This window comes from Aethalodelphis obliquidens, unplaced genomic scaffold (assembly GCF_003676395.1).
Source record: "Aethalodelphis obliquidens isolate GAN/ISIS:26980383/991018 unplaced genomic scaffold, ASM367639v1 scaffold2, whole genome shotgun sequence".
In the NCBI taxonomy this organism is placed as follows: Eukaryota; Metazoa; Chordata; class Mammalia; order Artiodactyla; family Delphinidae; genus Aethalodelphis; species Aethalodelphis obliquidens.
Genome location: NW_020837946.1, coordinates 15,040,002 through 15,067,633, shown reverse-complemented (window position 1 = coordinate 15,067,633; position 27,632 = coordinate 15,040,002). Strand labels below are relative to the sequence as shown.

Genomic DNA, 27,632 nt, shown 5'->3' with positions numbered 1-27,632 from the left:
TGTACCAGGTGTGTGTGTACACAGATATGTACACATTGGAGGTGGTATAACAATACTAAGGAATGTTGTTAGAAAAATAAAAACCTTATCTTGCTATAAAAAGCTTCCCATTTGTTTGTCATGTCATGGTCAGCTTTTCTATCCTTTATTTAATTTGGAAAGTAATCACACTTAGATAATATTTTTCTGATACAAAGCCTGGTTTTTCTTTTTCTATACTAATGGTCTTTGGAATAAAGATGATAGCCAATACCTTTACAGTATTTCCTCTGGCCAGGTGCTGTTCTGATTTTCTTCTCAATTTTATGAGATAGTTTTTTTTTTTTTTATCATTCTTATTTCACACATGAGGAAATTGAGGCACAGGGAGCTTAAGTGATTTGCCCAGGTGTGTGCTGTACCTCATCCCAGGTAGTTAGGTTCCAGAGTCCAAGGCCCAGGCGCTGCACCTCCTCTCTGGGGTGACAGCTTGGTTTGAAGTTCATATATACCTCTGAAGGCATGATTATACTTGGAAGGAGCTGTGATGACAGTTTATCTATTTTTATGACACATAACTTACCTCCCCCCCCCCCATAAAAGCCCTGTTTTTACAGAGGAGAATGTGAGGAGTAACAAACTAAATTGAGAGAATTTAACTAAAATTTTCTTCTTGAACTTGAACATAAATACATCAGGATACATTCTCCTTTAACACTCTTACATAGGAATCATTAACATTGCCCTTTTAGCATTTTTTGGATCAGGAATATAAAGCAATTTTGGGTTCTGTAATCTGCTAATTCCATTTTTTTCCTTTTCTTTCTTAAGAAAAAAAAGAAAGGAGACCTGCTTTCTGTATGTCTGAGAAATATTTCGTACTATTTAATCCAGTTAAAGAAACCCACTTCCTTCCCCCAAATCCTCCAGTTAACCACTAATCTGAATTTGGTGTTCGTTATTCATATCCATTGCTCTGCAATTTTACTACATATGGATGTATCCCTAAACAGTGTACAGTATTGTTTTATGTATTTTTAAACTTGATATAGATGGCATTGTATGTATTCTTATGCAGCATCCTTTTTTTTCAATCAATATCACTTAATCTATGTGGTTCCATCAGTTGAGTTTCATGACTGTGGGTACATCTCAGTTTAGCTAATTTACTTTAAAATTGTTTTACTTTCATTTTTATTTCCCTTTTTGTTCTTAGTAGATAATTTTGCAGATATATATCTAATATAGTTTCATTTTAAATTCCATAAATGACTGTAGGGATAATTCACATGTGTCCTTCCTTTTGGGAAATTTTTATAAATCTACTTCTGATTTAGCCAATTCTGTGTTTGAGTGCTTGTTTAAGAATTTTCCTCTAAAATGTGCCTTTTTCCATTGTAATTTTGGTGGGTAGGGACATGGACTTGGAGTTAAGTTTTCTTGGAATTGAATTCTGGCTTATTAGTTTTGTGATCTTGAGCAGCTTATTTAACCTCTCTGTGCCTCAATTTCTTCTGTAAAAAATGGATAATAAGAAAATCTGCTATATATTGTTGTCAGGATTTATATGAGATAAGTTCCTGGCACATAGTCAGCACTCAGTAAATATTAACTATTTTAAATTTATTTATTTTTAGAATATACAGTATTTTCTAAGTTCATCCACTCACTTTTTGTTATTGCCTTACCTTTTGAAGCAGCGTTATCCTTACATAGACAAATACGCTTCAAGGAAATGTCTAATGTATTGTAACCTCTGGTTAATGGAGATTGGGAAGGGATATTGTAAATAGTAAACTGTAAACTGAGGGACATTAAGTAGATTTTGTTATATTTTAACGTCAATAATGTAGGATTTACCTTGTGCTTTAGTTTTCTGGAAGTGTCTATAAAGCACCTTGAAAGTAGGTTGACATGGTGTCCTTCTCAGTCGGGTAACTTAAGAATCTCCGTATTAGTTTTAAACATCTTTTGAATATGACCTCGATAATGGTTCAGGTAGCATTTCTAAATATACTGTTTTAGGTCATCAACTTTGTTGAGTGGCGAAGGAATCATTGCCATATATGTGGGTAAAACTTGCTGTGTAAATTTGATCTGATTCCTTAACCTTCCTCAGCCTTCCATTTCAATTTCTGTAACATAAAGATGTTCTTACTTTGCAGGGCTATCACAAGGATTGAGGGAGATGACAGATAGTAGTTTAGGGTACACGGTTGACCCATATGTTAGTTGTTAGTTATTTCTCTGCCTCCCTGTCTTCTCTTTTTTCCTCTTTTCTTTCTTCTCTATTCTTTTTTTCTCTTTCCTCCTTTCTCTGTCCTTTCATTGATATATAAAAATCTGCACATATTTAATGTATACAATTTGAGTTTGGACATGCATACACCTGTGCAGCCATCTCCACAATCAAGGTAATAGGCATATCGATCACCTCCAAAAGTTGCCTTGTGCCTCTTTGTTTCTTGTTTTTGTTGTATTTTGATTTTTTCTGTCCTTCAGAAGCAGTTTTTCGGTAAGAAATAACAAGGTATTCTGAGTCCAGCATGTGACCAAACCCATCATATAAGTAAAAAGCATACATCACTTAAAGGGGACTAAGGAATACTAATTCCTTAAGGACGAGAGTGTTCAAGATACGTAAAGGATGTGGTTAATGTTGAGTGAGCAGTACAGAGGTCAGAGAGGTCATGTTGGCCAGGGTAGCCAAGAGTCAGCGGAGCAAGATTGGATTTGAAAAAATAGTTGAGTTTGAGGTAGAGGAACTCAAATGGGGATGTCCAGGGCAGTTGGGGAAGAGCAAGGTTGACAAATAAAATTGAGAAATCACTTGTTCCGGGGGACTAGAGAAGCTGTGAGGATAAGTCACATCCCTGCGGAGAAGCAAGAACACCAGAGATTTGGAGGACAGAGACAATTAAAGACCTTGCCTAAGACTCATTTATTTATTGATTCCTTCAACTCAGGAAGTACAGTTGACCCCTGAACAACATGGGTTTGAACTGTGCGGGTCCACTTACTTGTGGATTCCCCCCCCCCCCCCCCAAATGTGTACTACAGCACTACACAATCCAAAGTTGGTTGAAGCCCTGGATGTGGAACTGTGGGTATAGAGGACTGACTATAAAATTATATCCGGATTTTTGACTGTATGGAAGTTTGGCGCCCCTAAACCCCGTGTTCAAGGGTCAGCTGTAATTGTTGAATGAATGGAAGGTAGTAGGAATAGGAAGGGACACTGGGCAGCCAGCAAGTGAAGAGAACCATGTGGGCTCTGAGTTGTTACAGGAGGAGCATTCAGGGTCTGGCCCGAGTTGTTTCTAACCCTGCTGCTTGACTGTCAGTGTGGCACTGCCCATGCCATTTAGCCTTCGTGGAGCTCAGTTTCCGTGTCTGTAAACCTTGCTCAACGCTGTTGTGAGCTGCTTCTCCATCAGTGCTCTTTTTCTTTTACCTCCCTTTCCACCTCTTCCTTTTTCTTGGTTTAGGACTTTTTCTATTTCTGCCACGTTTCTTTCTTAGGCTTCTTTGAAACTTTATCAGTTAGCTTTGTGTGTGTTTCCCCCTCTGTGTTTGTTTATGTGTTTACTACTTGTAATTCACTGGGGTATTTGTATGGATTTTATTAGATACTAACTACACTGGCTGCTGCATAGGTGTAACCTTTAGAATATTATCTTCTAAATTGGTATTGTAGGCATAAAACAGTTCATTTTTCTGCATTGCTGTTTCTAGGTTATAAAATACTCAGTTATCACTTTGGCCAGAATTATGAAAAATTCCTACTTCAACCAGAGAAGTTTCTTATTTTTACTTATTTTACTTTCATCAGGATTGAAGTGATCCTCATTCTGGACCCTGACTTTGGCTTTTTTTTTTTACCGTAACATTAAAACAATCAGAAATCTTTCTCTTCTCTTTGGAAACTGACTTGATCTCTGAACTTATTACCTCCTGTTTGGGGGAAGCTTGGGGTAGTGGAGTTCTTTCTAAAATGAAGTAAGGAGTTAATTTTAGTTCCATGGAAAACCAGAATGAACCAGAATGAATTAATCTTAGAACTGTACTTGACATTAATTGCAATTATACCACATGGACCATAATACACGGAATTATTATTTGTTACATATTCACAATACTTCCGTAAGTCATTTTCCTTTCGTACTGAAACTTTCCACATTGCTAGTGTGTTAGAGTCTAGGAATTTGTATTCATCATTGACTCTGAAACTAGGCCTGACTTCTAACCTGATGCCTGTTTAGACTCTCCTGCCTAGTATTCTCCTTAGAAATTCAAAATGTTTATTTGTAAATCACTTTCTGAGGCATAAAAAGAATACCTGTTTTCTCCAACATCTTGAGGTGGGAGGGTTGTGAGAGGTAGTGGCTGGTTGGGAGTGAGGTGTGAGGTCAGAGAGGGGAGCTCATGGGACCCCAGGTGTAAGGAGTGAGATGGGCGTGATAGAGGGGAGCGATGCAGGGCTTGAGCTTTACGACCACATTGGCACTTGAATTCCCAAATCTGACTCCACCTCATTGTAGTTTTACAACCATAGAAGATTACCTCCAAGCGTCAATTTCTTTAAGATAAGGATGGTCTCTGTCTTGCAGCGTACGTGTGCTCCGGGGTGTGCGTGCATGTCATCTCTGCAGTGCTGGAAGAAAACGTTAGAATTAAAAAAAAAAAGTCCATATTTGATGCATGATTTGTGGTGTTTATTGTATGCTAGAACAATAACACACATGTACAATGTTAAAGGTACACATGTTTGGAATGCCAGCAGTTTTACCAAAAGGGGCTTGTTGTGATCCTTAAAGTTTAGAGACCATGAGCTAGTAGATAAAAGCTAGGCCCATGCTTGGAGGCTTATTAGTTTGGGGGCAGCATTATATATAGATGAATTGGGGATGGGGTTGAAGAACTTGGGTTATTTGGCTCTGGGAAATGAAGGGTATCAGATTTAGGGAGCACATCTCTGCAAGTTCATTTGAAAAATGGTAGACATAGTAAATCTGGCATGGGTAATGATTTGAGTTACTTTGTGAAAGTTTTAAACTGTATATTCTTACATTATCTCAGTGTTAGAAGATTACATGGTAGAAATTTGGGTGGGACATAACCCAGAAAAGTGAGTCAGTGTTAGGGAATTGCTCTTGATATGCATGGGTAGTTTACCCACAGATAACTGAGAGCTGGCTAACTTAATGTTCGTTTATATTGTATGATGCCAGAGGACAGGCTTGTTAACTATAGATGATTAATTACAGTTTTGTGTTTCATGCTCTCAATTTCAAATTGCTTTATGAAATAAATGTATTTGCTCTCTTTTCTTTTTAGATAAGTCTAAAACATAATGTGCTTGTTTTGGGCTCCTTTAAGGGAGAGTAGCTGTTTAACGTAGAAAGTAAGCATCTCTGAGGACGGGGATACTTGTTATTTACTGATGCACGTCCAGTGCCCAGCACATAGAAGATACTCATATTTGTTGTTAGAATCCACCTCTGCATCCCTGTCACCTAGCACAACAATGAACATGAGATACTCAGTAAATGTTCATTAAATTGAATTGAAAGATTTGAGCATAATACCAGAAAAATTTTGGAAGGCCAAAAACCTGACATCAAAATGACCAGTGTACACTTATTAGTGGGAGCTCAGGAATTCTGAAAGAGTAGACTTGCTTTTGATATGCATTTGAGTAGCTCACTGGTTGAGTAATAGGTATAGTTATAATTTAAAAATTATGTGATAAAGAAAGCAAGAAAGTGTGATGGATTGTCTCGGGCCAGGCCAGCTGCTTGTTGTACTTTAATATCATAACCACTTGTAGCCTTTGACACTCTTGACCGCGCCCTCATTGACCCTTATGTCTGCCTTTGGCTTCTAGGACATGCTCTTGGTTTCTTTACCCTTCTAGCTGGCTTTTATAATAACTGTCTTTAATCCTTTTATCTTATAACTGAGTATACTATTTTTGAGGGATTCCATGGTTTCAACTCTAATATGGTTGGAGTCGGTGATGATTCTAAAATCTACATCTTCAGTTCCGTCTGGAGCCCCAGTCTTGTATTTCTGACAAAATTGTGACTATCTTTTCTGGCCATTTCCCCAGACTTAATATCCTACCCTATACTCATGTACTCATATGTATCTGTTCTTCTTCCTGTATTCCTCATATCTATCGCAAGTCATCCAATATTCTAGAAGTGTTGACTTTAATCTTCAAAGATGAATCTTCACATCTCACCACATCCTATTACCTCAGAAAAGTCTCTCCAGTTGGTCCTCGTACTTCTGTATCTACTGCCCTAAACCCTGGACCTCATCATCCTTTGCTTGGGCTGTTGTAATGACTGCATACCGGGAATCTTTTGTGGTTTGTTCTGTTTGTTGACCCAGGTAGTCATTCTGAATAAAACAAATTTGGTCAAGTGCCTTGCTTATTAAAACCTGTCTCTGCAACATATTCCTCTATTCCATTTTCATTTCTACCTTCCCTCAATTTCCTGTGTTCCAACTGTCTCAAGCTACTTGTGATTCCTTATTCTCTGCCCCTTCATGCCTCTGTGTGTCAGGCAGGAGTGGAGGGTGGAAATGGGGCACAGAGGGATTGAGTTAGCGCTTGTCTGTGGGACCAGGGAGGCCTTCACATGGAGGCTTCAGCTGAATCTTAAAGAATGAGTTTACTTTGGCAGGCCTTTTAGTTTCTTTTAATTCTATCAAATTCTTTTAATTCAATCCCAGTTCCGGGTTCTAGAGAGAATATTAGTGAACCAACACATCAGTGCTTTCGTTACAGGCCTCACTGGTCATAGGCTCCTGGATCCCTGTGGATGCCTGTGTTTGCCATAGTCAGCTGGGGTAGAGATGGGCGTGAAGTGGTGTAGTTCAAACGAAACCAGTGCTTCTCTTCCCAACAGAGCTGTAGGCCAGGCAGTGTGGGCTGTGTAGGCTACCGTGATAGCACTGGAGATGGTTTTATAATGAGAAAAAAGACTTGGGAACAAATCCTTTCTGGGACATGGGAGCTGTGGAAGAGGTATTGCTAGGCTGATTGTTTCAGGGATGTGTTCCTCATCTTACTAGGACTCACATTCAGCCATTGGCTCAATTCTGGTTTTACTTTGATGCTGTTTAATTTATTGAATAATCTATCCTTCACTCATTGATCTGAAATGCCACCATCATTAAGTGTAAATGTCCCATGACTATTTCTAGTTTTTACAATTCTGTACCAGAACAGTTAGTGTTAGTTTTGGCATCTAATAGGCTGGTATGGGCTAAGTATTCTTGTTTTCAAATTTTCTTAGTTAATCTTAAAATGTTTCTTCTAGATAAACCTTGGAACTAGTATATCAACTAGCCATACAGAATTGACAAAGTCCTAGTAGGATTTTGATTGGGATTGTATTTGGTTTATAGGTTAATTTTGGTGGAGTTATAGTTATCCTTTCTACCTGGGACCTAGTCTGTCTTTCCATGTATGCAAGTCTTTTAGTGTCTATCAGTAGTAGTGTATATATATATATATATATGTATATATATATATATACACACACACACACACACACATATATAAAATCTTTTTCCTTTTTATTTTCTAACTGGTTATTACTACTGTATAGGAAAATGATTGGTTTTTGTTGTCTACCTAGTATCCAGATATCTTAATGAACTTTCTCTCTGGTTGGATAATTTTCAGATGATTCTTTTGGATTTTCTTGTCGGACATTAATTATCTGCAAACAGTGATTATTGTGTGTCTCCTTTTCCAGTATTCCTATTCCTCATTTCTTTTTTTCATTATTGCATTGTCTAGACTGCAGTGCTGTCCATAAGAAATGCAATTAGAGCCACAAATGCGAACCATATCTGTAGTAGTTTAAATTTCTAGTAGGTATCTTAAGTAAAGAAGAAACAGGTAACTTTAATATATTTTATTTAATCCAGTATATTCAACATATAATCAATATAAAAATGATTAATGAGATGTTTTACATTTTCTTCATACTAAGTCTTTGCAAGTCCATGCGTATTTTACATTTAGAGCACATCTCAATTTGGACAAGCCTCACTTCAAGTGTTAAGTAGCTCCATGTGGCTGATGACTACAGGGCTAGAGCCTTTTTACCAGTGTTAAATAATTATAGTCACAACTGGCCTCCTTGTCTTAATTCCTGACTTTAATGGAAATTTGAGTCTGATGTTTGCTATTGGTTTCTGATATGCTTTTATTAAGTTGAAGTTTTCTTTTGTTTCTGAGTAAGAAGTTCCTTTTAATAATTGACGGTGATGGGGAAATTGGGCAGCCACATGCAAAAGAATAAAACTGGACCCACTATCTTATACCGTAAACAAAAATTAACTCAAAATGGATTAAAGACTTGAGTGTAAGACCTGAAGCCATAAAGCTCCTAGAAGAAAACATAGGTGGTAAACTCCTTGACAGGTCTTGGTGATAAGTTTTTGAATCTGCCACCAAAAGCAAAAGCAGCAGAAGCAAAAATAAACAGGTGGGACTACATTAAACTAAAAAACTTTTGCACAGCAAGGGAAACATCAACAAAAAAGGCAGCCTATTTAATGGGAGAAAATATTTGCAAATCATCTATCAGATAAGGGGCTAATATCCAGAATATATAAACTGATACAACTGAACAGCAGAAACAAAACAAAACAAAAAACAACACAACCACAAAAACCGATTGAAAAATGGACAGAAGATCCAAGTAGATATTTTTCCAAAGACATACAGATGGCCAACAGATGAGTGAAAAAATGCTCTACATCATCATTCATCAGGGAATTGCAAATCAAAACCATAATGAGAGATCTCCTCATACCTGCTAGAATGACAGTTATCAAATAGACAAGAAATAACAGTGTTGACAAGGATGTGGAGAAAAGGGAACCCTTGTGCACTATTGATGTGGATGTAAATCAGTGCATCCAGTATGGAAAACAGTATGGAAGTTCCTCAAAACATTGAGAATAGAACTAACATATAATTCAGCAGTTCCACTCCTGGATATTTATCTGAAGAAAATGAAAACACTAATTCAAAAAGATATGTGCATCCCCATGTTCACTGCAGCACTATTTATAATAGCCAAGATATGGAAACAACTTAAGGTGTCCATCAGTGGAGGAATGGATAAAGAAGACGTATATATACACAGTGGAATATTAGGCATTAAAAAGAATGAAATCCTGCCATTTTTGACAAAATGGATGGACCTTGAGGGCATTATACCAAGTGAAATAACTCAGAGAAAGATAGACACCATGTGATCTCTCTTTTATGTGGAATCTTCAAACAAACAAACAAACAAACAAAAGCTAAGGTCATAGATACAGAGAACAGATTGGTAGCTGACCAGAGGTAGGGGTTGGGGGAGGGAGAAATTAGCTGTTTTGGCAAAAGTTAATAATATTTATTTTTCTTAAATACTTAAAACATATACTGACATGATTACACCTTTCTGTCCCACTTAAACTGTTAATATAAATAATGATAATAATAGAGTTCTGTAGTATAATACAAGAGATATATAAGGTTTTTGTCCCCACTCTTGACACAGAGCTCCTGAGACCCTTGGAATTTCCTGATTGTTAGGAGTACCTTTTATTCATAAAAGCTCCTTTGGATCACACCCTAGTTTACGCTAATGAAGTGACTTAGGATGGAGTCCCTAGAGCATCTCAGGATGGAGCTGGTCACCAGAAGGACCAAGTGATTAGAGGTTTGAACTTTCAGCCCTACTCACCGACCTCCTGCAAGGAGTGAGGGGGCTGGAGACTGAGCTTTATAAAAACTCTTGAACAAGGGGATATTCAGTAAGCTTCCGGGACGGTGAGCATTTCTGTCCAGGTGCTGGGGAGGCGGCACACCTGGAGAGGGTTTGGAAGCTCTGCTGCATACCTTCCTCCCCATCCCTTGCCCTGTGCATCTCTTCCGTTTGTCTGTTTCTGAGTTGTATGCTTTATAATGAACTGGAAAACATAAGTAAAGAGTGTTCCTGAGTTCTTTGAGCCATCCTAGTAAGTTATTGAACCTGAGGAGGGGTTTGTGGGAATCCCTATTTATAGCCAGCCGGAGACTTGTAACTACCAAGTGGGGAACAGTCTTGTGGGACTAACCCCTTACTTAAGCTGTGGGATATAGCTCTTATGAAATAGATTACAAAACTTAGACCGATGCTGGCTTAAAAATTATCTCTAACTTTTATCAAAAGAGTGTACGCACACGGTGGAAGACTTCTTAAAGTAATTTCTTGGCAGAGTGTGTTTGTGGAATTAAATTTTCTGAGTCCGTGCGTGTCTGAAAACGTCTTTATTCTACCTGCAGTTGAACAGGAATGTAGATGGGAGTAGAGTTCTGGATTAAAATTTCCCTCAGAAGTCTGTAAGGCAGGGCTTCTCTGGTGGCGCAGTGGTTGAGAGTCCACCTGCCCATGCAGGGGACACGGGTTCGTGCCCTGGTCCGGGAGGATCCCACATGCCGCGGAGCGGCTGGGCCCGTGAGCCGTGGCCGCTGAGCCTGCGCGTCCGGAGCCTGTGCTCCGCAACGGGAGAGGCCACAACAGTGAGAGGCCCACGTACCGCAAAAAAAAAAAAAAAAGTCTGAAGGCATTGTTCATAGCCTTCTAGCGTCCAGTACTGTGGAGACATCTGCTGCCAGTATGATTCTTATTCCTTTATAGGAAGGGTGACTCTACATCCTGGTTTGTCTGGAATACCTTCAAATTTATCTTATAATAGTACATGCTTTTATTCCCCAAAATATCCTTCTTTGTTGATTAATTATAGAATCACCTTATTTGTAAGTGACCTGGTTTTTGTTTTTTGGAAGCTTTTAGGGTATTCTTATACCTGGTGCTCTGAGAATTCACAAGGCTGTGTTGAGAGTTCAGTTAATTTTTTTCCCCCCATTCATCCGCTCAGTACTCAGCAGGCCCTTTCAATTTGAAGACTAGTGTTCATCAGCTCTGGGATATCTTATTGCAGAATACTTCAGTAATTTTTACCTCTTCATTCTCTTTGTTCTTTCTTTCTAAAACTCCTTTTAGTGGAACTTGGTCTTTGGGATTAATTTGACACCCAATTAGAAAAACAAAAACTTTTTAACCTCCTGTTCTCTACTTCATTGCTTTTGCTTTCCTTTCTGGGAAAATATTCCCAACCTCATTTTCTAATACATCTATTGACTTTTATTTTCAGGTGTTACTAACTTCCAAGAGCTTTTTCTTATTTTCAGTCCTTCTGTATACCATACTATTCTTGTTTCATCAACAAGATGGTCTCTTTTATCCCTCTGAGAATATTAATTACATATGCATATTTAAAGTGTTTCCTACATTGTCTATCTCCATTTCGTACCCCCCTCACACACACTTTCTGTTTTCATCTCTCACTGTGATTTTTTTCCCTCAAATATCTGGTGATCTAGAGCTTTATTTTCTGTCTGGATTTTTGGTTCTGATACATCTTCCTGTTTCTAGTTTTTTTCCATCAATACATTCTAAACATTGGCACTAGATCTAACATTACGAAACAGATCTGATTATCCCATTCACTTGCATAAAAATCTGAATGGGTCTTCAGAGATCTGGATAATGTCTAAACCACTTAGCGTGGCACACAGGGCAGTGGCAGTGAGGTACAGTGTTTTCTAGAGCTGCTGTCATGCCACAAATTTGGTGGCTTAAAACAACAGGAATTTAGTCTCATAGTTAATAGAAGCTAAAAGTTGGAATCAGCATTACTGGGCTGAAATCAAGGTGTTGCCAGGGCTGAGCTCCCTCCTTCTAGAGAAGAAGCTGTTCCCGCCTCTTCTAGCTCTTCTAGCCTCTTCAGCTTCTGGGACTGCTGCAGTCCGTTGCTCCACTCGAGGCTTCTAGGCCAGCGTCTTCAAATCTCTTTGCTTCATCTTCACTGTGTATGTCAAATCTAGTGCTTCTGTCTTACAGGGACACTTGTGATGGCATTTAGGGCCCACTGGGTAATCGACGATTGTCTCCCCATCTCAAAAGCCTTAATTTAATAACACCTGCAAAGACCCATTTTCCAAATAAGGTAACATTTACAGGTTCCAGGGATTAGGACCTGATACCTTTGAGGTCGTTAATCAGCCTACAACGAATACTTAGAGTTTTCTTAAATTGCCCTTTTCTTGAATACCTCTGCTTTTCCAAATACTATTACTGCCTGCAGTTTCTTCTCTTGCCTCCTTGGCCAAAAATGAATGCATCATTAAATCTTTGTTGCGGAGATTCAACAATTATTGAGGGTCAATTGAATACTAGGACTTGTATTATTAGAAAACAAAACAAGGTAAAGTAAACATGCACCTGTGTCAAACCTTCTCCGCGGCAAATTACTCAGAAGGGATTCACTAAGTCATAGGAATTTACACTTTTAGCTTTTGCTGCCAAAGTGCTCTCCAAAGTGGCTGCACTTCCCTTAATAATGCCAAGAGCGATCTTGTTTCCTATATCCTTGCCAATACTTGTGATTTTTTTTATTAAAAGAAATCTGATAGGGGAAAATTACATTGTTTTAACTTGCATTTCCTGGATAACTAGTGATGTTGACCATTTTTTTCAAAGTTAATAGGCGTTTGGATTTTTTCTCTGAATGTACATAGCGCATTTTTTCTACTGGTTGCCTTCTATTTATAGAAATTCGACAAATATGGATATGTATTGTTCATATATGTTGTTGCTGTCCTCATTTACATACTGAGTAAACTGGCACAAGAAATAAGTAAATTGATAAGGTGCCCCCCTCACTCCCCATGGACAGATGGATAGATGAATGAAGAAATGAATGAATGCATCTAGAATCATAGCTATTAAAAAACAGAGCCGGGATTTTGGACCCACATATATCTGGTTTTAAGGCCTGTCCCTTTTAAAGTACATCTGGCTGCCTTGTAGCGAATGAGGAAATTAATAGTGAGGCAGTGGTGTGCTGAATTTTGACTCAAAATACTTAACCATTACTTACTAGCTCTGTGAGTTTGGGCTGATGTTAATATATTTTTTAAAGTAACTGTAATGATTCCTAACCTATCTGCTTTGAAGGTGATTGAGAAAATCATTGAGATGATATACAAATGTATGGTATATACAATGAAATACTATTATAAAACTTACTAATTCTCCTTGACCATCATAACAGTGAGTGAAAAAACTCAACATACTTTATAAAAGTTTTGGATATACCTTTTTTAAAAAGGTAGACTTTATTTTTTAAGAGTAGTTTCAAGTTCACAACAAAATTGAGCAGAAGGTAGTGAGATTTCCCATGTATCCCCTGTCCTCCCATATGCACAGCCTCCCCCGGTTTCAGCATCCTGCACCAGAGTGGTACATTTATTACAATCGATGAACCTACATTGATGCATTGTTATCACGCACAGTCCTCAGTTTACATTAGAGGTCACTCTTGGTGTTGTACGTTCCATGGATTTTAGCAAATATGTAATGTCGTATATCTACCATTATAGTATCGTACAGAGTAGTTCCACTGCTCTGAAAATCCTCTCTGCTCTGCCTGTTCATCCCTTCTTTCTCCTTAACCCTAGGCAACATTTTACTGTCTCAGTAGTCCCAATCCTGTCTCCGTAGCTTTGCCTTATCCAGAATGTCATATAGTTGGAATCATATAGTATGTAACCTTTCAGATTGACTTCTTTCACTTAGTAATCTGCATTTGAGTTTCCTCTATCTTTTCATGGCTTAATGGCTCATTTCTTTTTAGTGCTGAATAACATTCCATTGCCTGGATGTAGCAGTTACACATTCACTTGCTGAAGGACATCTTGGTTACTTCCAAATTTTGGCATTTACAAATAAAGCTGGTATAAACAGTTGTGTGCAGCTTTTTTGTCTAGACATACATTTTCAACTCATTTGAGTAAATACAAAGGAGATCAGTTTCCGGATCATATGGTAAGAGTCTGTTTAGTTTTGTAAGAAACTGCCCAACTGTCATCCAAAGTGGCTGCACCATTCTGCATTCCCACCAGCAGTGAAGGAGAGTTCCTGTTGCTCTGCATTCTTGTAGCATTTAGTGATGTTATATTTTGGATTTTGATTATACTAATAGGTGTGTAGTGGTATATACAACATGCTTTTTTGGTAAAAGTTTACATGATAAAATGTCATTTGCTAGTATAATAGATGATGTTTCCAGAAAAACTCAACAGAAATTTTCCCGTGAGGTTTGGAGATAGAGATATCTCCAGGAAAAGGTTGATATTTGGCTCTATGATTAACCAGATGAGGAGTAGTAATGCTTGCCTTCATGTGTTTGTTTTGACAGGTATTGAAACAAAGGCACGTATTTGAAGGCACTAGTACCTCCTACCATTGTCAACCGGTAAAATGTTTAATTTTATTTAACGACAAAGTTTCTATTATTAGATGTAAAATGTATTAAGTTAAAACCAAGTGTGGGTAAACTATCAAAGAAAAAATTATTTTCTCTCCATTTTGTGATTGTAGAATTATGAAAGTTATGAGAAAGTAGCTTTTATACTAATTTTAATTCCATGTAAGCCCATTGGAACATTGAACCATGTTATTCAGCAATATTATTGATATTTAACCTTCCTTTCCTCAATTTGAATATCACTAAGCATCTCTGCAAAAGTTTGAACCTCAGTATCCTCTTTATTTGGCAAAGTTTAGCCCTGATTAGACTGGTAGCACCATGTCAACACGTGATGGTCCTTTGAAATTTGTGTTTTATTTAAAATTTCAAACTGGACATTTTAACAGAAATTGTAGGTTGAAGGCCAGTAAAACAGTGGATTTTTTTGTTGTTGTTTTTTGTTTGTTTTTTAACATCTTTATTGGAGTATAACTGCTTTACAATGGTGTGTTAGTTTCTGCTGTAGAATAAAGTGAATCAGCTGTACATAAACAATATCCCTATATCTTCTCCCTCTTGCATCTCCCTCCCACCCTCCCTATCCTACCCCTCTAGGTGGACACAAAGCATCAAGCTGATCTCCTTGTGCTATGTGGCTGCTTCACACTAGCTATCTGTTTTACGTTTGGTAGTGTATATATGTCCATGCCACTCTAGTCTCTAGGTCCATCCACCTCACTACAGGTAACTCAATTTCGTTTCTGTTCATGGCTGAGTAATATTCTGTTGTATATATGTGCCGCATCTTCTTTATCCATTCATCTGTCGATGGACACTTAGGTTGCTTCCATGTCCTGGCTATTGTAAATAGAGTTGCAGTGAACATTGTGGTGCATGACTCTTTTTGAATTATGGTTTTCTCAGGGTATATGCCCAGTAGTGGGATTGCTGGGTCACATGGTAGCTCTATTTTTAGTTTTTTAAGGAACTTCCATACTGTTCTCCATAGTGGCTGTATCAATTTACATTCCCAGCAGCAGTGCAAGAGGGTTCCCTTTTCTCCACACCCTCTCCAGCATTTATTGTTTCTAGATTTTTTGATGATGGCCATTCTGACTGGTGTGAGATATCTTATTGTAGTTTTGATTTGCATTTCTCAAATGATTAATGAAGTTGAGCACTCTTTCATGTGTTTGTTGGCAGTCTGTATATCTTCTTTGGAGAAATGTCTATTTAGGTCTTCTGCCCATTTTTGGATTGGGTTGTTTGCTGTTTTGATATTGAGCTGCATGAGCTGCTTGTAAATTTTGGAGATTAATCCTTTGTCAGCTGCTTCATTTGAAAATATTTTCTCCCATTCTGAGGGATGTCTTTTGGTCTTGTTTATGGTTTCCTTTGCTGTGCAAAAGCTTTTAAGTTTCATTAGGTCCCATTTGTTTATTTTTGTTTTTCTTTCCATTTCTCTAGGAGGTAGGTCAAAAAGGATCTTGCTCTGATTTATGTCATAGAATGTTCTGCCTATGTTTTCCGCTAAGTCTTTTATAGTGTCTGGCCTTACATTTAGGTCTTTAATCATTTTGAGTTTATTTTTGTGTATGGAGTTAGGGAGTGTGCTAATTTTATTCTTTTACATGTAGCTGTCCAGTTTTCCAAGCACTACTTATTGAAGAGGCTGTTTTTTCTCCACTGTATATTCTTGCCGCCTTTATCAAAGATAAGGTAACCATATGTGCGTGGGTTTATCTCTGGACTTTCTGTCCTGGTCCATTGATCAGTATTTCTGTTTTTGTGCCAGTACCATACTGTCTTGATTACTGTAGCTTTGTAGTATAGTCTGAAGTCAGGGAGTCTGATTCTTCCAGCTCCGTTTTTCTTTCTCAAGATTGCTTTGGCTATTCCGGGTCTTTTGTGTTTCCATACAAATTGTGAAATTTTTTGTTCTAGTTCTGTGAAAAATGCCAGTGGTAGTTTGATAGGGATTGCATTGAATCTGTAGATTGCTTTGGGTAGTAGAGTCATTTTCACAATGTTGATTCTTCCAATCCAAGAACATGGTATATCTCTCCACCTGTTTGTATCATCTTTAATTTCTTTTATCCGTGTCTTATAGTGTTCTGCATACAGGTCTTTTGTCTCCTTAGGTAGGCTTATTCTTAGGTATTTTATTCTTTTTGTTGCAGTGGTAAATGGGAGTGTTTCCTTAATTTCTGTTTCAGATTTTTCATTATTAGTGCATAGGAATGCAAGAGATTTCTGTGCATTAATTTTTTATACTGCTATTTTACCAAATTCATTGATTAGCTTTAGTAGTTTTATGGTAGCATCTTTGGGATTCTCTATGTGTAGTATCATGTCATCTGCAAACAGTGACAGCTTTACTTCTTCTTTTACAATTTGGATTCCTCTTATTTCTTTTTCTTCTCTGATTGCTGTGGCTAAAACTTGCAAAACTATGTTGAATAAGAGTGGTGAGAGTGGGTAACCTTGTCCTGTTCCTGGTCTTAGTGGAAATGGTGTCAGTTTTTCACCATTGAGAACAATGTTGGCTGTGGGTTTGTCATATATGGCCTTTATTATGTTGAGGTAAGTTCCCTCTTTGCCTCCTTCCTGGAGAGTTTTTATCATAAATGGGTGTTGAATTTTGTTAAAAGCTTTCTCTGCATCTATTGAGATGATCATATGGTTTTTCTCCTTCAATTTGTTAATATGGTTTATCACATCTATTGATTTGCGTATATTGAAGAATCCTTGCATTCCTGGGATAAACCCCATTTGCTCATGGTGTATGATCCTTTGAATGTGCTGTTCGATTCTGTTTGCTAGTATTTTGTTGAGGATTTCTGCGTCTATGTTCATCAGTGATATTGGTCTGTAGTTTTCTTTTTTTGTGACATTTGTCTGGTTTTGGTATCAGGGTGATGGTGGCCTCATAGAATGAGTTTGGGAGTGTTCCTCCCTCTGCTATATTTTGGAAGAGTTTGAGAAGGATAGATGTTAGCTCTTCTCTAAATGTTTGATTGAATTCGCCTATGAAGTCATCTGGTCCTGGGCTTTTGTTTGTTGGAAGATTTTTAATCACAGTCTCAGTTTCAGTGTTTGTGATTGGTCTTTTCATATTTTCTATTTCTTCCTGGTTCAGTCTGGGAAGGTTGTGCTTTTCTAAGAATTTGTCCATTTCTGCCAGGTTGTCCATTGTATTGGCATGTAGTTGCTTGTAGTAATCTCTCATGATCCTTTGTATTTCTGCAGTGTCAGTTGTTACTTCTCCTTTTTCATTTCTAATTTTATTGATTTGAGTCTTCTCCCTTTTTTTCTTGATGAGTCTGGCTAACGGATTATCAATTTTGTTCATCTTCTCAAAAGAACCAGCTTTTAGTTTTATTGATCTTTGCTATCGTTATCTTCGTTTCTTTTTCATTTATTTCTGATCTGATCTTTATGATTTCTTTCCTTGTGCTAACTTTGGGGTTTTTTTGTTCTTTCTCTAATTGCTTTAGCTGTAAGGTTAGGTTGTTTATTTGAGATGTTTCTTGTTTCTTGAGATAGGATTGTATTGCTGTAAATTTCCTTCTTAGAATTGCTTTTGCTGCGTCCCATAGGTTTTGGTTCGTTGTGTTTTCATTGTCATTTGTTTATAGGTATTTTTTGATTTTCTCTTTGATTTCTTCAGTGATCTCTTGGTTATTTAGTGTATTGTTTAGCCTTCATGTGTATGTTTTTTTTTTTTTTTTTTTTTACAGATTTTTTTCCTGTAATTGATGTCTAGTCTCATAATGTTGTCGTTGGAAAAGATACTTGATAAGATTTCAGTTTTCTTAAATTTACCAGTGCTTGATTTGTGACCCAAGATATGATCTGTCCTGGAGAATGTTCCATGAGCACTTGAGAAGAAATTGTATTCTGTTGTTTTTAGATGGAATGTCTTATAAATATCAGTTAAGTCCATCGTGTTTAATGTATCATTTAAAGCTTGTGTTTCCTTATTTATTTTCATTTTGGATGATCTGTGCATTGGTGAAAGTGGGGTGTTAAAGTCCACTACTGTGATTGTATTACTGTCGATTTCCCCTTTTATGGTTGTTAGCATTTGCCTTAAGTATTGAGGTCCTCCTGTTTGGGTGCATAAATATTTACAATTGTTATATCTTCTTCTTGGATTGATTCCTTGATCATTATGTAGTGTCCTTCTTTGTCTCTTATAATAGTCTTTATTTTAAAGTCTATTTTGTCTGATATGAGAATTGCTACTCCAGCTTTCTTTTGCTTTCCATTTGCATGGAATATCTTTTTCCATCCTTTCACTTTCAGTCTGTATGTGTCCCTAGGTCTGCTATGGGTCTCTTGTAGACAGCATATACATGGTCTTGTTTTTGTATCCATTTAGTCAGTCTATGTCTTTTGGTTGGAGCATTTAATCCATTTACATTTAAGGTAATTATTGATATGTATGTTCCTCTTACCATTTTCTTAATTGTTTGGGTTTGTTATTGTAGGTCTTTTCCTTCTCTTGTGTTTCCTGCCTAGAGAAGTTCCTTTAGCATTTGTTGTAAAGCTGGTTTGGTGGTGCTGAATTCTCTTAGCTTTTGCTTGTCTGTAAAGGTTTTAATTTCTGTGTCGAATCTGAATGAGATTCTTGCGTGGTAGAGTGATCTTGGTTGTAGGTTTTTCTCTTTCGTCAGTTTACATATGTCCTGCCATTCCCTTCTGGCTTACAGATTTTCTGCTGAAAGATCAGCTGTTAACCTTATGGGGATTCCCTTGTATGTTATATGTTGCTTTTCTCTTGCTGCTTTTAATATTTTTTCTTGCTATTTAATTTTTGATAGTTTGATTAATATGGTCTTGGCATGTTTCTCCTTGGATTTATCCTATATGGGACTCTCTGTGCTTCTTGGACTTGATTATTTCCTTTCCCATTTAGGGAAGATTTCAACTGTAATCTCTTCATATATTTTCTCAGTCTCTTTTTTTATCTCTTCTTCTTCTGGGACTCTTGTAATTTGTATGTTGGTGCGTTTAATGTTGTCCCAGAGGTCTCTGAGACTGTCCTCAATTCTTTTCATTCTGTTTTCTTTATTATGCTCTGCAGTAGTTATTTCCAGTATTTTATCTTCCAGGTCACTTACCCATTCTTCTGCCTTAGTTATTCTGCTATTGATTCCTTCTAGAGAATTTTTAATTTCATTTATTGTGTTGTTCATCATTGTTTGTTTGCTCTTTAGTTCTTCTAGGTCCTTGTTAAATGTTTCTTGTATTTTGTTTATTGTGTTTCCAAGATTTTGGATCATCGTTACTCTCATTACTCTGAATTCTTTTTCAGGTAGACTGCCTATTTTCTCTTCATTTGTTTGGTCTGGTGGGTTTTTACCTTGCTCCTTCATCTGCTTTGTATTTCTCTGTTTCTCATTTTGCTTAACTTTCCTCGCTTGGGGTCTCCTTTTTGCAGGCTGCAAGTTGGTAGTTCCCGTTGTTTTTGGTGTCTGTCCCCAATGGGTAAGGTTGGTTCAGTGGGTTGTGTAGGCTTCCTGGTGGAGGAGACTGGTGCCTTTGTTCTGGTGGATGAGGCTGGATCTTGTCTTTCTGGTAGGCAGGACCATGTCTGATGGTGTGTTTTGCGGTGTCTGTGAACTTACTGTGATCTTAGGTAGCCTCTGTGCTAATGGATGGGGCTGTGTTCCTGTCTTGCTAGTTGTTTGGCATGGGGTGTCCAGCAGTGTAGCTTGCTGGTCATTGAGCGGAGCTGGGTCTTAGCATTGAGATGGAGATCTCTGGCAGAGCTTTCACTATTTGATGTTATGTGGAGCTCGGAGGTCTCTGGTGGACCAGTGTCCTGTACTCGGCTCTCTCACCTCAGAGGCTCAGGCTTGGCACCCAGCTGGGGCACCAAGACTCTGTCAGCCACCCGGATGAACTGTGCCCTGAAGAGCAAGCATATCTTCTACCACCTGGTTATCAGGTTTAGAAAGTGGAATGAATGCCATTGCATTGTAGGCGTTCAAAAACTCGCCTTCCGTGGATCCTCAAGTGCTGGAAGACCTGGCTTCACATGGGCTATAGACGTCGTATGCCCACGCCTGCGCCCACTGCATCCGCATGTGTCCACCAGTGGAGTTTTTGTTAACCTGTAGCAAGGTCTTCCTGTTAATTAGTTGTCATGGGGTAAAATATAGCATAGTTTTATTCTTTACTTACTGTGACTTGTGAAGTGAATTAGAGTTTGTGAAATTTTGGGGCAAGAATTTAAGGATCATGTGTCCAGGAAGTTTTTAGCATTCTGAGAAGTGAGGGTAAAGTTGGTTAGAACCGTTATAAGGAAGAGTCTATGTTGTTTAAGTGCTTTGCAAATATAAGAGCAATAAGCGTTTTATCTCTTAGAATCATGATTGTTGACATTTATCTTCTATTTCAGAAGATCATTTCAGAATCTTTGCCCACAACTGTTGAGTTTACTGATTTTATATTTTCTACTGATTTTAAGAAATTACATGAAGAATGTTTATTACTAAAAAATGTAAACAGTATAAGAGTGTGTAAGTAAAAGGAATCTTCCCTGTCCCCTGTTTCTTTTGCTAGAGGTTACCCCTTACCAATTTGGAATGTGTCCTTCTAGACTTTTTACGTGCATATCCAAGGTTACCATCTTTTAATGAAGCAGGTATGATGGAGAAAGGCAAATAAATACCTTGCCCATTGGTGTGCCTTTGTTTTACTTTAGACATTTCTTTGCCTACATCTTCTTGAGCGATATACTTGGCTAAATGAAGAATGCTTTGAAGTGACTAAATTATATTGGAACACTGTTATTTTCTCTACAAATTTCTTTTAGCGAACATAAAAGGGAAATTCTTTGGAAACCCCAAACTTCAAATTTCTAGCTAAGAACAGATCAACATAGTTTAGATTTACATTGAAATTAAAATCGCAAAGTTAATTTACTGTGTACTGAACAACAGGTATTAAAGAGTAAAGCATTTATATAAATGACTGCAATTAGTGTTGCCTTTATTGAGGGTCAGCTAGATTGGGGTAGAGAAAGAAGTGGTTTTGGAAGTTTAGTCCATCTGTTTAGGGTGGGGGAGGGAAACAGTGCATGGAGAAAAAAGTGCTGTGGCAGAGTGACAAAGGTAACTTTGTCTCTCATAATTTTGCCTAGACTTGATCAGGTATCCAAAAAGAGGAAAAGAAATTCATCATTTTATGTAGGCTAACTATATTATGAAGTAAATAGAATTTCATGGACTATTTGAGAAATCCAGTGTCTTGAATTATAAAACTTAGAACTCCACCTCTTCACATTTGGGAACTACTCATATTCAGAAGTTTTGTGACTTAAGATATGATGTAAAAATTGACCTGATTCACTTGTGTGCATATCCTTTGTGTGGTTGTTAGATTGAAGCATTTAAAACTCCTTGAGAAATTTGGAGAAGCAGATTTTGATTTGGGTTTTATTTTAATGCTACTTATTAGTAGTCCCCCCAAAAAATGACATGTAGAATTTAAAAGAGAATATTAACAAGTAGAATTGTATGTGAATAAATTTAGATTCATTATCATTGCTATTCAGTAGTGTTTTAAATCTATGTTACAGATTCACAGCAAGTTCATTACTCTTTTTTCTTGATGTTCAGTTATACTGATGAAAAAAAGGGAAATTCTATCCATGATTCTAGGGATTCATACTTAAATATTTTATAGAGTAGACAAGTTTTGATGGCCTTCAGGATTTCATCACTTACTTGGTCCAGTAGTCCACATTCAGCTGGTAGCAGAAAGTGTTACTTTGTGCGTTTAGTCGTGCAGTAGAGAGAAATTATTCAGAGTATTTTCATTTGTATTTCAGTGAAAATGATGCAGATTATAAGTTTGCAAGGAGATGGGGACAGCAGCGGTTTTGCCACTCCCTTGGTGTAACACGAAAAGGTTTCTTAGAGTCAGGCCAAATACTGCTCATAGGTATTGAAGGTGGATTCCTTTTTTTAACACCTTCTGTTTTTAAAACACAATCTAGTTTTTGAACATTGATGGAAAAACTGCAGAGGCCAGAAAACTGAGGACATCGGAGAGTGGTGGAGAGGAGTGGGAAGACAACGCTTTATCTTAGTAGCTTTGATTTTGAAACCTGTTTAGATAAAGCTTTATTAATGGTAAAATAATTGAGGATTTATGGAAAGGAGAAAATATTTTATGTAAATTAAACAAGGAAAAAATCATGAATAAAATACAAGTAAAAGACTATTGACTAAAGGAAGTAGTTGAATGTTTAAGCCTTATTCTTAGCTATCATTCAGATAGTATAAATAATGAAGTTGATGTAATGTTGTGATACAGGTCATTCATCCAGTTCTGTGTATTTCCACAGTGTACTTATAATGTCTAATTATATATGTTATTTGCTTTTTCTTAAGTTTGATTTTAACTGATATGCCAAAATTTAGATAAGAAGGGCTTTTGGGGTAAGGAGGTGAAAAAGGAAATATCTAAAGAATCTTACTGAACAATTTATAAATCCTTGGAATTGAAAGAACAGGTATAGAGTCAGACTGGATAATTTTCAGTAGAATTTAGATTGCAAAATTATTCTAGCATTTTATTATTTTTTTCTTTTTTACTAGAAGCATTTTAAAATTTTCTTAGATTAAATTATCCTGAAAATCTTAATTTAGACACTTGAATCTCTTCATATTCTTAAAGGCTAAACTTACCTGAAGCGCTTTCTTTTCTCAAACGTGCATACTTTGCTCATTATAAGCACATTTAGTTTGCTGACATATTTCATATGTTTGGAACTATTAAGCCTTTGAATTTTCTTTAATTTTATTTTAAATTTTACTCTAGGGAAGAAAATAGGTAAGTTCAAAAGGGAAATTGTTAATACAGCTAAATCAACCTTCACTTAAAAATTAGGCCATCTGGGGAATTCCTTGGTGGTCCAGTGGTTAGGACTCTGTGCTTTCACTGCGGAGGGCCCAGGGTCGATCCCTGGTCGGGGAACTAAGATCCCACAAGCCGCACGTTGTGGGGCCCCCCCATAAAAACATTAGGCCATCTGTTTACTGTCCTAGGTATGGGTTCATGTAATACTATATATAGCACTTAGCTGGATTGAGTTGGAATTATAAAGACCCTCAAGTACCAACCAGCCAAGCTGATGTCATTATATAATTTAATAGTTCATGTTCTCCTGAAATGTTTATATAATTGGCCCTCATTAGCCATTTTGTGTGAGATCACTGGAATAAATAAGGAATAGTCCTAAAGGGGAAATAATCCTATTTAATATATGTTTTAATATAGTCAAGGAATTCAATTCTTGGCCGGTTAGTACTTGTAAGTATTGTTAATAATGTCAAAACAATGCTAGTAAGTAGGTGTCCTAAGTTTGGTTTCTCTGCCCTACCATTTGGGTGATGTAATAGTGACTAACATGCCATTCTCCCCATTCCCCTTCAATGAATCAGCCTTGAACAAAATTCTCAATGAATCAACCTTGAACAAAATTCTAATGTAAAAAGCTGTACTTTTGTATAGAGAATTTCATTATCACTTCTTTTGGATATAATAAGAGGAGGGTATATGTCTTGGGAAGGTAAGCAGAAAGCAGAGTAGGGGTAGGCTTTCCCATAGACGAGGAGGTTGAGGCAAAATGATTCAGAACCCTGAACCTGGGGCTTGTGTACGTGTGTTTGTCTGGGCGGGAACTGTTTGGTGAACAACCACACGATAATGAGATAGATGAATGGACTCTAGAGCCACCTCTTAGTACTTCGCTTTGTGTTGCTGGGTCCAGGTATGAGGTGGTTAAGGGTGGACCTAAACCCCTGAGAGTTAGGGAAACTTGTTGAGGATCATATTCTTTAGGTGTATGGGGGCTGTGTAAGTTGAATTGGTTAAACAGAGTTGGTCCTGAGTTGTGTTCCACATGTATTCTCTACCTTTGGGACTGGAGTGGGATCCAGGGAGTGGGATTCAATAGTTCTGTGTTGTAAAATCCAAGGACTTAAAATTTTTGCGTGGAGTGCTAGACGTGAGGAGAAAAGATTAGTATAGGTATTTTCTTAAACATAAATTTGTAATCATCTAACTAAAGCTCATGGAGAGAAATTCCCCAAACTGACTGGCTAGGTAAGGAGGCTCAGTGGACTAGTACCAATTCCAAATACAAGATGTGTTAAGCGTCGTTATGTTTGCTTTACTATTTTATGAGGGACTTCATGGATGTATATATGGTTTCAGCTTCTTCTTACCTTTGAATCTTTATTTAATCAATAATAATAGCAGCTGAGACTTGAGTGCTTATTATGAGACAGTTGTTATATTCTTTACACGTACTAACTGTTTATGTGATACAGATATTATTCTCCACATTTTACAGATGAGGGAACTAAAGCTTAGAAAGGTAATTTACCTAAGGTGACATTTCGTAAGTAGTAGAGCAAAGTGTCAAACCCAGTGTGTTGGGACTTTCCTGGTGGCTCCGTGGTTAAGAATCCGCCTGCCAATGAAGGGGACACGGGTTCGAGCCCTGGTCCGGGAAGATCGCACATGCCACGAAGCAGCTAAGCCCGTGCACCACAACTACTGAGCCTGAACTCTAGAGCCCACGAGCCACAACTACTGAGCCTTTGTGCCACGACTACTGAAGCTTGTGCGCCTAGAGCCCCGTGCTCCGCAACAAAGAGAAGCCACCGCAACGAGAAGCCCGCGCACCGCAACAAAGAGTAGCCCCTGCTCGCCACAGCTAGAGGAAGCCCACGTGCAGCAACGAAGAACGCAGCCAAAAAAAAAAAAAAAAAAAACAAAAACCCAGTCTTTTACTGAGAGCTTAGGCTGTGGAGCCAGAGTACAGCTGAATTGACTTCAGTACCTTCAGAATCAGGGGGGTATAAGAAATTATCAAGATAAAAATATTGATATTGGTATCCATAGTTTTGTATAAACAAATTTAAAGTGCTACTAAAACATACATTGTATTTTGTAATTTATGAAGAATGCTTTCACTTCTCTTGTTTTTTCCCCAAAGGAGTTTTGTGAGGTATTTGTTATCACCCCAGTTGTACAGTGAACCTGAAGCTTGGGGGTGTAAATTGACTTGTCCCATGTTATACAGCGAGAACGTGGGGGGCCAGCATCAAACCCACAGCGTAGCCTTAGTTCTGAAAGGAGCAGGTCTGTTGGAACAGTTTCTGTGTGCAATCAAACCAGTGTTGCAAGGAATAGAACCTTCAGTAGGTCATGTAAAAAGTATATAAGTGAAACAAGTACCTGTCTGCTTTGAAGCTCCACATGAAAAAGAACTTTGTACCCAAACCAGCTATGCTGATAATTAGCATTTACATGCCTTTGCATTTTTCCAGAGTCCCTTTTATCTACCGCACTTTACATTTTGTACATATGGGGAAATAAGGTACAGAAAAGTTATTTCATTAATAAAAGATCAGACTTAACTAGTGGTGGAGCCCAGGCTATAATTGGTTTGCTTACTTGGTGAAATTAATTTTAGGGTGACTAGCTCATTCTGGTTTGCCTGGAACTTCCCTGGTTTTAGTACTGAAAAGTCCTGTGTACCAGGAAACCCTGAAGTCCCCGGCAAACTAGAGTGGTTGGTCATCCCAATTTTCCCACTTTGTGGTGGATTGGGGATGGGAGTAGGGTTGCCATATAAAATACCAGGCACTTAGTTAAAGCTGAATTTCAGATAAATGTTGAATAATGGTTTACTGTATGTCCCAGATATTGCATGGACATATGTACACTGAAATTTGTTGTTTAACTGAAATTCAGCTTTAACTGGGCATCTTGTATTCTTATTTGTTAAATCTGGCAACCTTAAGGAAGAGTGAAAGGACATTCTAATGGGTAAAAAGACCACTTTACTGCTTCTTTTGTGTGGACCTCAGGTTTATACATTTACCTATGTAAGGGAGCGTCATCCGGCAGTTTCCTTTTCTGGGGTACTTGACTCGTTCTTTTAGCCAAGTAGACATAGATGTGAGAGGTCAGGATGAATGTATGAAACCACATTTTGCCAATGCATTAAAACTGGTGTGTGTGTGTGTGTGTGTGTGTGTGTGTGTGTGTGTGTCTGTGTGTGTGTGTGTGTGTCTGTGTGTGTCTGTGTGTCTGTGTGTCTTGGTTTGAGCAGTTAGTTCTCCTTTACATGGTGGGAAACTTAACCCAGATCTGAACCCCTCTCCTCTTTGTTGGATCAGTCTGTCCAACACCAGCACAATCTCACAGATCACCCATATCATCTTTAGACTATATATATGTTAAAAAGTACTTTTGTTGTTAAGATAGTATGTTCACGTGATTCAAAATGAAAAGGAAGTAAAGGCTTTCCCTACCCCTTTCTTGCAACTCTTCTTTTTCTCACCATGGAGGCAATCTGATTAGAAAATGTTAGAATTTTTTTTTTTGAAGTGGACCATTTTTAAAGTCTTTATTGAATTTGTTATAATATTGTTTCTGTTTTTATGGTTGGGAGGCATGTGCGATCCTAGCTCCCCGACCAGGGATTGAACCTGCACCCCTTGCATTGGAAGGCAAAGTCTCAACCACTGGACCACCAGGAAAGTCCCGAAAATGTTAGAATTTTTGAAATGGAGTTTTAGAAGTCTTCTCGTTGAGTGTTTTTTCTTTGTATGTGTATGTGCGTTTGTGTGTGTGTGTTTTTAAGCAGGGAACTCTTTCCCTACCCCTTTTCCCTTCACCCCCAAAAGGAGAGGGATGTACCTTATAAAGAAGACAGAAATGGGTTCCTCAGGGCATTTAAATCTCCAGTGTTTGATGGTTGTCAGTACTTCTAAATCAGTCTGGGAGTCCTTTACATCAATAGAATATAGGCTTGAAATGGATCTAGTTGAATTCCGTCAACATTAATGGTAAGCAAATTAGGATTTAGTGACTTGGACAAGGACTCATAGTAATTGGTTGCAGAGCTGAGACTGGTGTAGGTGTGTATTTGTGTATTCTTGTGCATGAATTTGTTTAAAATCCTTGTTCTATAACAAGCAGAAAAAGGTATAAATTTCCTTGCCTAATTTCTTTGTTTCTTGTTTAATTTTATGCCGGGACCCAGCATTTTTTATTTTTTGAAAGAACGTCTGGCTTGGACTTTATTTAGAAAAGGAAAATGGAATAAAAGTTTTCAGACATATATCTGTATTTTCAGATTGCTTTCTGTTATAGGTTATTATAAGATATTGAATGTAGTTCTTTGTGCTATACAGTAAATCCTTGTTGGTTATCTATTTTTATATATAGTACTTTGT

At 37.6% G+C, this 27,632-nt stretch overlaps 1 protein-coding gene across 5 annotated transcripts in view; it reads left to right on the top strand.

The window, feature by feature from the left end:
- ACSL3 (acyl-CoA synthetase long chain family member 3) overlaps positions 1-27,632 on the top strand; it is a 135,124-nt gene that overhangs the window by 7,070 nt on the left and 100,422 nt on the right. Inside the window, exon 2 of one of the 5 annotated variants that reach the window (XM_027120165.1) lies at positions 14,308-14,364. The exons of the other annotated variants lie outside the window; for them this stretch is intronic. The gene's annotated coding sequence lies outside the window, so the exon portion shown is untranslated. The remainder of the gene's footprint in view (positions 1-14,307; positions 14,365-27,632) is intronic. 5 annotated transcript variants of the gene reach the window in all.